Source organism: Megascapheus bottae, chromosome 31 (assembly GCF_031878675.1).
Source record: "Megascapheus bottae isolate mThoBot1 chromosome 31, mThoBot2.hap1, whole genome shotgun sequence".
Lineage (NCBI taxonomy): Eukaryota > Metazoa > Chordata > Mammalia > Rodentia > Geomyidae > Megascapheus > Megascapheus bottae.
In genome coordinates, this window is record NC_143539.1 from 11,324,001 (window position 1) to 11,338,214 (window position 14,214).

The window sequence follows — 14,214 nt, forward strand, 5'->3', positions numbered from 1 at the left end:
TAAATCTACCTTTGTATTTGAATCAAAGAATAAAAGCAAGGACAGGACAGGCACTGGTGGCTCACACCTCTAGCTCTTGCTGCTCAGGAGCCTAAGGTCTGAGGATCACAGTTCAAAGGCAGCAGAAAACTGGTAGTGGAGGTATTGTTCAAGAAATAGAGTGCCAGCCTTGAGCAGCAAGAAATTTAAAAGTACCTAAGGCTCTGAGTTCAAATCTCAGTACTGGAACAAAAATAAATAAATAAATAAAAGATTAAAAGGAAAAGAAAATACATGGAGAAAATTTTCCATTCTTCCTATGAAGAAAACATGAGTCATTGAAGAAAAATGATGGCAATCTGAACTTTTCCAAAAATTAAAATGTTTTTGCTCTTGGAAAATACCTCTATCAAAATAAAAAGCAAAGTTATACACAAGTAGAAAATTTCAATATATGCTACTTATATGACATAAGTTAGACACATATACATACATATTCACTATGTGTACACACATATATACATATACAATCACATATATTTTTGTGCATTATATATCTATAGCCACTACATGTTAAGCAAAAAGATCTCAAAACAAAACAGCTGACAATTCCAAGTATTGGCAAAGATTTCAAACAAATGAAACAGGACTGGAGGCATGGCTCAAGTGGTAGAGTACCAGTCATGATTAAGCCAAGTAAGCACTCAAGGCCTAAGTTCAGTCCCAATACTGGCCCCACAACCAAAAAACAGAGTGGGATGGGAATGTGGCTTAGTGGTAGAATACTTGCCTTGCATTCATGAAGCCCTGAGTTTGATTCCTCAGTTCCATATACACAGAGAGTGAGCTGAGTGAGGTGGCTCATGCCTATAATCCTAACTACTCAGGAGGCTGAGATCTGAGAATCGAGGTTCAAAGCCAGCCAAGACACTAAAGACTAGAAAAGTGGGAGTGGCACTGTGGCTTGAGGGGTAGGGCCATAGCCTTGAGCTGAAGAGCTCAGGAACAACACCCAGGCCCAGAGTTCAAGCCCCATCACACACACACACACACACACACACACACACACACACACACACACACACAAAAGGGCCAGAAGTGGTGCTGTGGTTCCAGTGGTAAAGCCTTGAGCAAAAGAAACTCAGGGACAGTGTCCAGGCCCTGAGTTCAAGCACCAGGACTGGCAAAAAAAAAAAATTAGAATTTTCATATACTACTGGAAGTGTATAAAATGATATGCATTCTTTGGAAAGTTGGCTTTTCACTTTTGTAAAGTTAAGCACAAAATTGCCACACAATCCAGCCATTCCTCCTCTGGGTATAATACCCAGGAGAAATTAACACATACATAGTTTTTTGTGACACTTTTATTTGTTTATTTTTATTCTAAGTAGTTGTACAAAGGTATTTTATTTCAATAAGTCAGATTATGAACACCATGCATTTTATTCAATGTTAACCCTTCCATTGTTCTACATCGTTCCCAAACGCATCTATACCCTCAAGTTACAACATTTGTCTTATTACATAATGTACATTGAATATTATGACCAAATTAGCCCACCCTTCCTCTTTCTATGTGCCTTCCCTCATTCCTCTCCCTCCCCCACAAAACATGTTCCAGCTCCTGCTAATTCATTTTGTTCAGCGGTTCATTAGTTGTTCAGAGGAATTACACCATTGGAAGTCTCCCTTACACATATTAGTCTTTAGTCAATTTGTTTGTGTCTATATGTATAAAACCCTGTATATGGCTGGGAATGGGTCTTAGTAGTAGAGTGTTTACACAGCATGCATGAAGCCCTGGGTTCCATTCCTCAGTACCACACACACAGAAAAAGCTGAAAGTGGCACTGTGGCTCAAAGTGGTAGACACCAGCTATGAGCAAATAAAGATCAGGGACAGTACCCAGGCTCTGAGTTCAAGCCCCAGGACTGGGCAAAAAATAAAACCCAAACCTGTATATATTGTTGTGTATGTCTGTATTTTAAATCTAACTTACACACAGGAGACAAAAACATGTCCTTTGTCTCTTTAAGCCTGATTTACTTCACTTAACACAATTTGTTTTCAGGTCCATGCATTTTCCTGCAAAATAAGATGACATAAATTCTTCCTGATGAATGAGAAAAATTCACCCAATGTATATTAGAATATATATTCCTATGTATACAGGAATATTTCTATATCTAGTGGAACAAATGTTCCTATAGCTAGGATTATATATATATATGAACATATATTCCAAAAGCTAGATAGATACATACATATGATAGCTATGGATAGATAGATTGATTCATTCACCCACTGAACGGCATCTGGTGTCTGTTTCTATTTGATGAATAGTGCTTTACTCTATCCTGGCTTGGAATCTTTTGGCTAAATCCCCAAGCATGGCTTGGCTGGATCATAGAGCAGTTGCATGTTCCATTTTTTGAGAAATCTTCCAAACTGCCTTCCACAATGGTAGCACCAGTGTACATTCCCATCCCCGTGTACTAAAGTTCCCCTGAACCCACGCTCTCCCGTGTCTTCCGTGAAGGCAGCGACCAACCAGATGATCACCAGACACCTCTCGTGGCAAGGAATGATAACCCTGGAGTGTACAAATCCAGTCACATAGGCTGTCAGATGCAGCAGACTTTCCCAGCGAGATGACAGCTGGTCAGGCATGGTGGTATACACCCGTAGTCCAGGCACTCAGGATACTATGGCATGAAGATCTTGATTCCTTGGCCAGTCTGAGCTACATAGAAAAACCAAGGCCCGATTCAGTGCTGCAGCAAAGCCTTGAACAACAACAAAGGCAAGGCCTAGAATTCAAATCCCAGTAACACCAAGAGAAAGGCAGAGACTGTGAGAAAGGGGGGGAGTGATGGAGAGCAGGAGGAAGGTAGAAGGAAAGAGGGAGCTATTTAGGAAGCTGAGATCTGACAATCACAGTTCAAAGCCAGCCTGGGCAGGAAAGATCATGAGACGCATCTCCAGTTGATTACCAGAAAACCAGAAGTGGAGCTGTGGCTCAAGTGGTAGAAAATTAGCCTTGAGTGAAGAAAAAAACAAAACTAGGACAGAGCCCAGGTTCTGAGTTCAAGCCCCAAGATCAGCACCAAAAAAAAAAAAAAAAAACTTCTGAAAGAAGATGCAAAGTAAAAGATTCCACGTCTGGGGAATACATACACACACTGAAGTAAAATCTACAAAACCCAAGCTCATAACCAGAAAGCTTATTTGCCATTGTAGCTTGAGGTGGGGGGATGGAGGCAGGAGGGACTGTAGAGGGGCAGGAAGAAATCAGGAGGGGGGGGCAGAGGGGGCAATGGAAACGTTCTGTCTCCTACTGAGCACACACATCTGCCAGACTCATCAAAGTGTAGGTTTTAAATGGATGCAGGGTTTTTGTATGAAAATTAAACCTCAATTAATTTGATTAAAAAAAATAAAATTCAAAGGCATCCACGGGTGCCTTTTAGAAATTCTTAGAAGAAAGGCATATAATTTTTTTTCTGATAGGTTTGAGTCTCTCTTTCCTTTGATTGGAACGGCACTACATTTGGAGACTAATCTGTAGGGAATGGCTATCACTCAAAAAAAAAAATCCTTCCACTTAAGGACAGAATAAATCTTTTTGGTGGGGTAGAGTGAGGTTCTGGGGCTCGAACTCAGGGCCTGGAAGCTGTCCCTGAGCTTTTTTGCTCAAGGCTAGTGCTCTATCACTGGTGTCACACCTCCCATTTCCAACTTTTTGGTGGTTTATTGGAGATAAGTCTCACAAATTTCCCTTCAGCTGCATTATTTTTGTGTTGCTGTTGTTTGTGTTTTTAAAGAGACAGAGTTTCTCCATGTTGCCCAGGTGGCTCCTGAACTCATGATCTCAAGCTGTCTTCCTGCCTCGGCCTCCTGAGTAGCCAAGACAACCGGTATATGTATGTGACTAGTGCTTGGCTAGTATGCACAAAGCCCTAGTTTTGATTCCTCTGTACCACAAGCCAGAAGTGGTGTTGTGGTTCAGGTGTTAGAGCGCTAGCCTTGAGAAAGCTCAGGGACAGTGCCCAGGCTCAGAGTTCAAGCCCCAGGACTGGGGGGGGGGGGGGGGAGGGAAGCCAGTCAGAGAGTTTGGCCTAGTGATAGAGTGCTTGCCTAGCATGCAGCAAGACCAGATTTGATTCCTCAGTACCACATACAGAGAAAAAACCAGAAGTGGTGCAGTGGCTCAAGTGGTAGAGCACTAGCCTTGAGAAAGCTCAAGGACAATGCTCAGGCTATGAGTACAAGTCCTAGGACTGGCAGAATAATAAATAAATTAAATAAAAATAAAATTTTGAGCTGGACACCAATGGCTCATGCCTGTAATCCTAGCTACTCAGGAGACTGAGGTCAGAAGATACTGGTTCAAAACCAGCCTGGACAGAAACCTCTATGAGACTCATATTTCCAATGAATCTGCAGAAAGTCCGAAGTAAAGCTGTGATTCAAGTGGTAGAGAGCTACCCTTAAGTACAAAAACTCAGAGGCAGCATATAGGCCCTGAGATCAAGCCCCACAATTGGCACCAAATGAATGAATGTATGTATGTATGTATATATACGTATGTGTGTGTATGCATGTATATGCATGTATGCATGTATATGCATGTGCATATACATATATATAGATAGATAGATAGAGAGAGAGAGAGAGAGGGGGGGGGGAAATTAGTGGTTCATGATTATCATCCTGGTAATTGAGGAGGCTGAGATCTGAGGAGATCATGGTTCAAAGCCAGTCCTGGCAGGAAAGTCTGTGTGATTCATCTACAATTAACCACCAGAAAACCACAAATGGAGCTATGGCTCAAAATTGGTAGAGCAAAAGAGCAAAAGCCTTGAGCAAAAGAGCTCAGAGATGGGGCCGGGAGTTTGGCCTAGTGGTTAAAGTGCTTGCCTAGCATGCATGAAGACCCAGGTTCGATTCCTTGGTACCACATACATAGAAAAAAGTCGGAAGTGGTGCTGAGGCTCAAGTGGTAGAGCTCTAGCCTTGAGAAAATCCAAGGACAGTGCTCAGGCCCTGAGCTCAAACCCAGGACTGGCAAAAAAAAAAAAAAAAAAAAAAAAGAGCTCAGAGACAGCACCCAGGCCCTAAGTCCAAGTGTCATAACCAACAACAAAGAGAAAGAAATATGTAGGGGAGGGGTACATCAGGAGGGGGGGTGGAGGGAAAGGGAGCGAGCAAAGGAGAGAGGAAGAGAGAGAAAATTACATTTCAAAGCCAGCCAGGGCAGATAAATTGGAGAGACACTTCTCTCCAATAAACCACCAAAAAAGCCAGAAGTAGAGCTGTGGCTGGTATAATATAGCCTCAGTCTCCATCAGGAAAAGCAAAACAAAATGAACAAGTGAGAGAGTAAGGCATCGATAATAAGTCCTAATGCATCAATAAATGAGTGTGTGAGTGAGTGAGTGAAAATAGGAAACAGGAATGGATGTACAGTGTTCTCATAGTATATGGGACACACTGAAAACACCCTGTTTGAATTTCTCCAGGAGAAAATCATCTTATGTTCCCACAGCCCGGGGAAGAGTCTTGTCTGGGATTCAATAGAGGGTTGTATGATCCTACAGGAGTGAAACATCGTTACCCCTTCAGCTCTGTCTGTTCTACAGCTGTGGACTCTGGGAGGTTGGAATGGAGGGGACAGTAAGGGGGGGGTTACCAGATTTGATGAGCAGAACAAGACACATACCAAATCACATGATCTGAGCTTCCTAGCCACTTCCTGGTTGTAAAAGGTCCTAAGATATTTTCTATGTAATGAATAGTCCCAGGCCAGTCCAGGCCACCAGAGGAAAGAAGCCTACAAGAAAGCAAGAGGTGGCCTGTACTGATGGATCCACGGCAGAGCTGATACTAACATTTTAAAATGTTTTCTTTTTGTCAGTCCTGGGACTTGAACTTAGGGTCCAGGCATTGTCCTTGGGCTTTCTCAAGACTAGCACTCGATACTACTTTAGCCATAGCACCATTTCTGGCTTTTTCTGTATATGTGGTACTGAGGAATCAAACGCAGGGCTTTGTGCATAGTAGGCAAACACTCTACCACTAGGTCACACTCCCAGCCCTCCCTGAGCTTCTTTTGCTCAAGGCTAGCTCTCCACCAGTTTGAACCACAGCTTCATTCACTTCTAGCGCTCGCTCTCTCTCTCTCTCTCTCTCTCTCTCTCTCTCTCTCTCTCTCTCTCTCTCTCTCTCTCTCTCTCTCTCTCTCTCTCTCTCTCCTAGTTGTAGATAAAAGTCTCATGGCCTGTCCTGACCTGGCTGGCCTTGAACTATAATCCTCTGATGCTAACTTAACTCACTTTTCTCTTCTTTCCAGGCCTGGAATTTTCTACTCACTCTTCAAGACAAGGCCTGGCTATCCCCAGGCCCCTAGATCCACTCCCATGAGAAAGAAGAAACCAGGCAGTCCCTTGCCCTGACCTATTTTTTGTCCCTGAACCAAGGCTTCAGGGAAGGGAGGTGAGCAAACAAACCCCTAAACCCAGAAAACTTTAGCCTCCAATCCATCAGTGTTTTCAGGGTCTTAAAGAACCCCCAGATCAAGTTATCCCAAAAGGCCTTGAAACAATCAGAAAATCTCTGGGTGGGAAGAATTAAAGAGGATCATGAATATGCTAAGTCATCTTATTAAAATTTGCTGATTGATTGATTATAGGCTTCTTAATCTCCTGAATCCGAATTTACTTGGGGAATAACTTTTTTAGAAAAATCTGTGAATCCTAGTCAAATATTGGCAGGGAATGCTTAATTTTAAAGTGACTTTGGCCCCCTAATTTTTGGCTTTAAACTGTATTTGTGAATATTGCATAAATATCCCATACACTTAATGTTTTTTTTAACAATTTTACGACGTAGCCGCACGACTTTGGTACCTGACTTGTATATTTATGTGACTATTGTTAGAAGTGACTAATTGGGTTTGATTAGCTCCATCATTAATATTCTGTCCATAATTTAACATGCTTCAATAAAATAGCCTAAAGCAGTGTAATGATTAGATTTCAGGAATATGTGTTTTGCAATTAAGTTTCTCTTGATTTTGATATGCAGATGAAGAAATGGTGGTCTCATTTAAAAAAAAAAAAAAACCCTGCCCTTATTAACACAGCAGTATACTCTGAAGATTAGGTAAGAAATCCAAGATTTTTCTCTTTGTATATGCTAGTTAAAATGTATTTCAATCAAGCCTATGTGGGCAAATCAGATTTGATTAGTTTAAGTTCACAGCTATTCTATCTAAATGAATAACGTGTCACCTAACATTGCAAAAATTTGATTAATAGTTTATCAGTTAATTAAAAGCGAGATTTAATTTTTTTTCTTGTTTTAGAAAAATGCAAGGTAGATAGTCTTTGCGTTCATCATATATGCAAATTATTACAGCTCAAAGCTATTGTTCTTTATTTCCCTTCTTTTTCCTTCTCATTTTCTTCCTTCTCTTCTTCCTCCTCCTCCTCCTCCTCTTCTTCTTTTACACCAATTGACAAGAAAAGCAAAGTGCCTAGAAATGTCACTGATAGCAAATGTTCTTGGCTGTGCTGATTGCTGTACATGCAAAGCCATTCCCTGAGCTTCACATTAGCCAGGAATCCCACGCCTCTCCTAGTCCTACTTCCTCAAATCCCCTCAGGCATCCTGAAGTCTTTGACCTTAAGATTTTCCCAAGAGTGCTCTTGGCTCACACCTGCCATCCTAGCTACTCAAGAGGCTGAGATCTGAGGATCAGGATTTGAAGCCAGTCTGAACAAAAAAGTCTGTGAGATTATTATCTCCCATTAAGTGCCAAAAATAAAACAGAAGTAGAGCTATGGCTCAAGTGGTAGAACACTAGCCTTAAACGTGAAACGCTCAGAGATAGTGCCCAGGCCCTGAATTCAAGTCCCAGTATTGGCACAGACACACACACACACACACACACACACACTTCCTAAAAGACTTAAACCCAGCCAGGCACCAATGGTTCACACCTGTAATCCTAGCTACTCTGGAGGTTGAGATCTTGAGGACTGAGGTTCAAAGTCAGTCCCGACAGACAAATTTGTGAGACTCATCTCCAATTTAACAAACAGCCAGAAGTGTAGGTGTGGCTCAAGTCCTAGAGCAATAGTCTTGAGCAGAACAAAGTTCAAGGATAACACTCAGGCTGAGTTTTTAAGCCCCCCCCCCAAAAAAAAAGTTAACTCAAGTGCCAGGGATCAGAGGTTTCTGATTTCTACTTCAAAAGAGGTCTATCAGAAAAGATGGCAGACTAGCCAGCACCAACAATCCACACCTGGCATCCTAGTTAAACCCAGACTAGGGTCTGAGGATCAAAGTTCAAAGCCAGCCCTGGTAGCAAAGTCTGTGAGACTCTTATCTCCAATTAACCAACAAAAAGTCTGAAGTGGAGCTGTGGCTCAAATGGTAGAGCACTATCCTTGATTAAAAAAAAACTTAGCAAGACTGTGAGGCCCTGAGTTCAAGTCTCAGTCAGCATTGGTACACACACACACACACACACACACAGTCTCCATAAAACAATGCCAGGAACCAGAGGCTTCTGATCTGGACTCCAAAAGAAAGTCTATGCGAAAAGATGGCAGCTTGAAACCAGTTTACCTCTGAAGCCTGAGACTGGCCACAAATGACAATTGTCTAATTTACAGTCAGAACAGCCCCATGAGTCTGAAGATGTGGAGACCAATGGCCCCCTGCCAGAGTGGAAAGAGTTGGGGATAATGAAGGTTTTATGGAGTAGCTTGGATTCAGAGCACCCTGTCCACGTGGACAGGCGACTGTGCAGGTAAGGCATGTAGAGCTGTGTCTATGAATGGCTATCTCCCCATCTAACGGCCTGCTGGGGTTGCCAGGGGAAAGCTGGGGTGGCCCCTGCTGTGTCTCAGGCTTCCCCCAGAGCTGGGCCACTTCAGAAGGGAGCCATGTGCAGCCATGTGTGGGCATCCAAAGTGGACATTATTTCTATATCTGCTCCCCTCTCTTTCTGACTGGCTGACCCCCAAGTTAACAAGGACCCTTCTTTCTATGCTCAGGGCCACAGCTAATATACAAGGAGAAACTGCAAAAGAGAGGCAAGTTAATGAATGAACTATTGATTTTTCTGTATTTCTGTGTGTGTGTGTGCGTGCGCGCACGTGCATGCCAGCCGGTCCTGGGCTTGAACTCAGGACTTCAGCACTGTCCCTAAGAGTCTTTGTCTCAAGGCTAGCCACAGTTCCACTTCTAGGGTTTCTGTGATGTTTCATTGATGATAAGAGTCTCATGGACTTTCCTGCCCCAGCTGGCTTCGAACAGTGATCCTCAACTTTTTCAGTACCAAAGGATTACAGGCATGAGCCACCGCACTTAGCTGCAAATGTGCTATTTCTATCAGTGTTCATTGGTGCTTGTATGTTTTACACTTTGTTCTGCATACAGACAAATGTGTATATGTGTGTGCACTGATCCTGGAGCTTGAACTCAAGGCCTAGGTGCTATCCCTTCACTTTTCACTCAAGGTTGGTGATCTACCACTTGAGCCACAGATCCACTTTCAGCTTTTTTTTTTTTCCAGTCCTGGGCTTGAGCTCAGGACCTGAGCACTGTCCTTTGACTTTCTCAAGGCTAGAGCTCTACCACTTGAGCCATAACACCACTTCCAGCTTTTTTTCTCCTATGTATGTGGTAGCAAGGAATCAAACCCGGGGCCTTCGTGCATGCTAGGCAAGCACTCTACCACTAGGCTAAATTTCCAGCCCCCCCCCCCCGCTTTTTTGCCAGTACTGGGCTTGAGCTCAGGGCCTGAGCACTGTCCTTGGGCTTTCCTCAAGGCTAGAATTCTACCCTGAGCCACAGCACCACTTCTGGCTTTTTCTATGTATGTGGTACTGAGGAATCGAACCCGGGTCTTCATGCATGCTAGACAGGCACTCTACCACTAGGCCAAACTCCCGGCACCCCCTTTTTTGAGGTTCACTGGAGATAAAAGTCTCATGAACTTTCCTACTTGGGTTGGTTTTGAACTCTGATCCTCAGATCTCAGCTTCCTGAGTAGCTAGGATGACAGATGTGAGCTACCAGCTTCTGGCTTGCCATTTGTGCCTAAGCAGCAAAACTTTGATTTGTACCCACCCCTCATGTTCTACACTATTACTCAAGACAGGAGTCCCAAAGACCAACATAGCAATGAAAATATCATTCCTAGCTGAGCACTGGTGGCTCACACCTGTAATCCTACCTACTTAGGGGGCTCAGATCTGAAGATTGGGGTTCAAAGCCAAGAAAGTCTGATACTTATCTGCAGTAAACTACTGAAAAACAAAACAAAACTGGACATGATGCTGTGGCTCAAGTGGTAAAACATAAGCTTTGAGCAAAACACAGCTCAAGGATAGTGCCCAGGCCCTGAGTTCAAATCCCAAGACTGACAGAAAGAAAGAAAGAAGCCAGGCACAGTGGCTCACACTTGTAATCCTAGCTACTCAGGAGACTGAGATCTAAGGATCAAAGTTCAAAGCCAGCCCGGGCACAAAAGGACCTGAGACTCTTATCTCTGGTTAATGTCTAGAAAATGGGAAGTGAGGCTTGGCTCAAGGGTAGGGTTGTAGCCTTATGCTGAAGAGCTCAGGGACAGTGCCCAGGCCGAGTACAAGCCCCATGACCCACAAAGAGAGAGAGAGAGAGAGAGAGAGAGAGAGAGAGAGAGAGAGAGAGAGAGAGGGAGAGAGGGAGAGAGGAACAGAAAGAGAGACAGAGAGAGAGAGAGAGAGAGAGAGAGAGAGAGAGAGAGAGAGAGAGAGAGAGAGAGAGAGAGAGAGAGAGAGAAACAAAGGGGAGGTTATAAGACACTGCCTGGGCTCAGTGGCTCACACCTATAATCCCAGCCACTCAGAAGGCTGAGATCTGAAGATCAACATTCAAAGCCAGCCTGGGCATGAAAGTCCCTGGGATTCTTATCTCCACTGAACCACAACAAAAGTCAGAACTGGAGCTGTAGCTTGAGTGACAAAGCTCAGGAACAGCACCCAGGCCCTGAGTTCAAGCCACAGTTGACAATATAATAATAATAATAATAATAGCAACAATAATCATAATAGACGACTAGAACTTTTCATTTTCCTTCTGTGCTTGTTCTAAATCTCTGTACACAAAACAGATCTCTTCCAGGCTGGCTCCCAGCTCCCAGATTTCTGTGCAATGTCTGATCTTAGATGAGCTATTTCCTTCTTCCCTCCCTCCCATTTTCTCTCCCTCCTTCCCTCCCTGCCTTCCTTCCTTCTTTTGTTCCTCCATCCTTTCCTTCCTTCCTTCCTTTTTTTGGCTTCCTTTTTGGAATCCCAGCTAATCAGGAGGCTGAAATCTGACCATTGCAGTTCAAAGCCAGTCCAGGGCAGAAAAGTTGGTGAGACTTCTTCTCTCCACTGGACCCTGGGCCAACGCCACAGCCATCTAGAAACCTGGCTCCCGACCTCAGCTTCTTGTGGGCGCTGAACACTAACCATTCCCGCCAGGAGTCCTCGCAGGTGCTTTTCTCTTAATTACACCCACAGAGCATAGGAAAGTAGATGCCAGCGATATTTATTTTTTGCTCTGAGCCAGGTACAGTGATTTCACCAGAGGCATCGTTCTTAATGAGAGAAGAAAAATGTCAGAGCAGCCATAAGCCACCATACACCCAGCGGACTGAAAAAATAAGCAAAAAGAATGGGAGATTCATTTTGAATCAGCTTTCTGTGTTTATTAGCCAAGATTAAAAGAGAATTTTTTTTCTTCCTTCCTACCTTCCTCCTTTCCTTCCTTCCTACCTTCCTTTTTTCCTTCCTACTTTCTTTCCTTCCTTCTCTTCCTTCCCTTCTTCTTTCCCTCCTTTTTTCCTTCCTTCCTTCCTTCTTTCATTTCTTTTTCTTTTTGTAATCTTAGCTAATCAGGAGGCTGATAGCTGGAGATAGCCGCCCAAAACTATCTCAGGACAGAATAAACCACCAAAAAGTCAGAAATGGAATTGTGGTTCAAATGACAGAGCATCAACCTGGAGTGAAAAGACTTAAGTAACGGTGCCCAGTACAATAACAACAACCACAAAAGAAAACCCTGAGCTAGGCACCAGTGGCTCATGCTTGTAATCCTACTTACTCAGGAGGCTGAGGATTGAAGTTTGAAGCCAGCCTGCTCAGGAAAGTCAGTAAGACTCTTATCTCCATTTAACCACTGAAGAGCTGTGGCTCAAGTGGAAGAGAACCAGCCTTGAGCATAAAAGGTCAGAGACAGTGTCCAAACCCTGAGTTCAAACCCCAGGACTGGTACCAAACAATAAACAAGCAAATAAACAGATAAATATATAAACAGATAAATATATATATAGCTAAAGGCCCAAGCCCAAGAGGTAGCAAACAACCCCTGGTCCCTCAGGACTGCACTCTCAGCTTTCCTCTGAACTGTCTCTCAACCCACCCCACCCCCAAACCAAAATTTAGACCCCTGATCAAAGGAAAAACACCAGAGTCCTTATCACTTCGTGTGAACTCTAAGCCTCTGACTCCCTAGCACACCTGGGGCAACCTATGAGGTAGGGATTGTTCTATCTGCTTCACTAGAGGAGAAACTGAGGCTTTTTCTGTGTGCCAGTCCCAGGGCTTGAACTCAAGGCTAGGCAGTGTCCTTGAGTTTTTCAGCTCAAGGTTGGCACTATACCACTTGAGCTATAGCTTCACTTACAGCTTTTTAGTGGTTAAATGGAGGTAAGAGTCTCATGGACTTTCCTGTTTGGGGCTGGCTTTGAACCCTGGTCTTCAGGTCTCAACCTCCTGAGTAGCTAGGATGACAGGTGTGAGCTGCCAACATCTGGCAAGGAGGATATTTTGCTTGGGGTGGGGGCACAGTGCCCAGGAACCATGGTGGAGTGTTTAGGGAGATGTAGGGAGCAGAGGAAAGCAAGGCTGCTGCCCCTGGGGGAAATTCTCATCCTCTCTCTGGTGCTTGTAACTCTTCCTTTGTCTCAAGCTGTCTCTTTCTGTCCGATCTGCTTTTTTTTTTTTTTTTTTTTTTTTTGACAGTCCTGGGCTTGAGCTCAGGGCCTGAGCACTGTCCTTGGACTTTCTCAAGGCTAGAACTCACTCACTTGAGCCTCAGCACCACTTCTGACTTTTTTTCCCCTATGTATATGGTACCAAAGAATCGAACCCAGGTCTTCGTGCATGCCAGGCAAGCACTCTACCATTAAGCCAAACTCCCAGCCTGTCCTCTCTGCTTCTATGTCTCTCTGTCTGTCTCTCTTTATATGTGTCTATCTCTGTCTCTGTCTCACTTTTCTGTCTCCATCTGTCTCTGTATCTCTGTCTCTGTCTTTGTTTCTGTTTCTCTATCTCTCTGTGCCTCTAGCTTTCTCTCTGGCGGTCTCTGTGTTTGTCTTTGTCTCTCTGTCTCTTTCTGATGGCCCTGACCCTCTGATATTTCTGTCTCTCACCTTCTCCCTTTCCTCCAGCGGGGGCTTCTTCATCTCTCTGGGCTTCAGAGCAGGCTGAGGCTACGTGAACCTCTCCCAGATGGGCCATCAGTAATGGAGTCCCAGAGGCCTCTGGCTGTCCCTGTGCTCTTGCTGGGGAGCAGTGGCCAAGATGGGGAAAGAGTTGCATTGGTCCCGCATCCTTCTGTCTCCTCAGCGCTGCTCTCAGTGAAGCCAGTCAGGATTTGTTTCCACTGATTACCTCCAGGACTTCCTCATTCTCTTCTTCTTCTTTCCTGCCTTGGACTGGATTAGGCAGCAGCTGCTTCTCAGCTCCCTGCAGGACGACATCAGGCCCACCAGAAATCACCTCCTGTGTGGCCTGAGCCCTGAAATGTTGGCAAGGAGCCCGGGGCATCCACAGTTCAGCCCTCAGCCCCCATCCTCCAGCCCCCACCACCAAACCTCGTCAGCTTCATGCCAGTCACCCTGGCTACTCAGGAGGCTGTGGTCTGGAGGATCACAGTTTGAAGCCATCCTGGGCAGGAAAGTCTCTGAGCCTCTGGTCTCCAATGAACCACCAAAAAGCTGGAAATTGAGCTGTGGCTCAAGTGGTAGAGCACTAGCCTTGAACAGAAAAGTTCAGGGTCAAGTGCCCAAGCCCTGCGTTCAAGCCTAGGACTGGCGTGCGCACGCGCACACACGCGCATGCACACGCGTGTGCACCCACACACACAGGTCAAAGGGCATCTTCGAGAACGGGCATCACTCTTTTGGT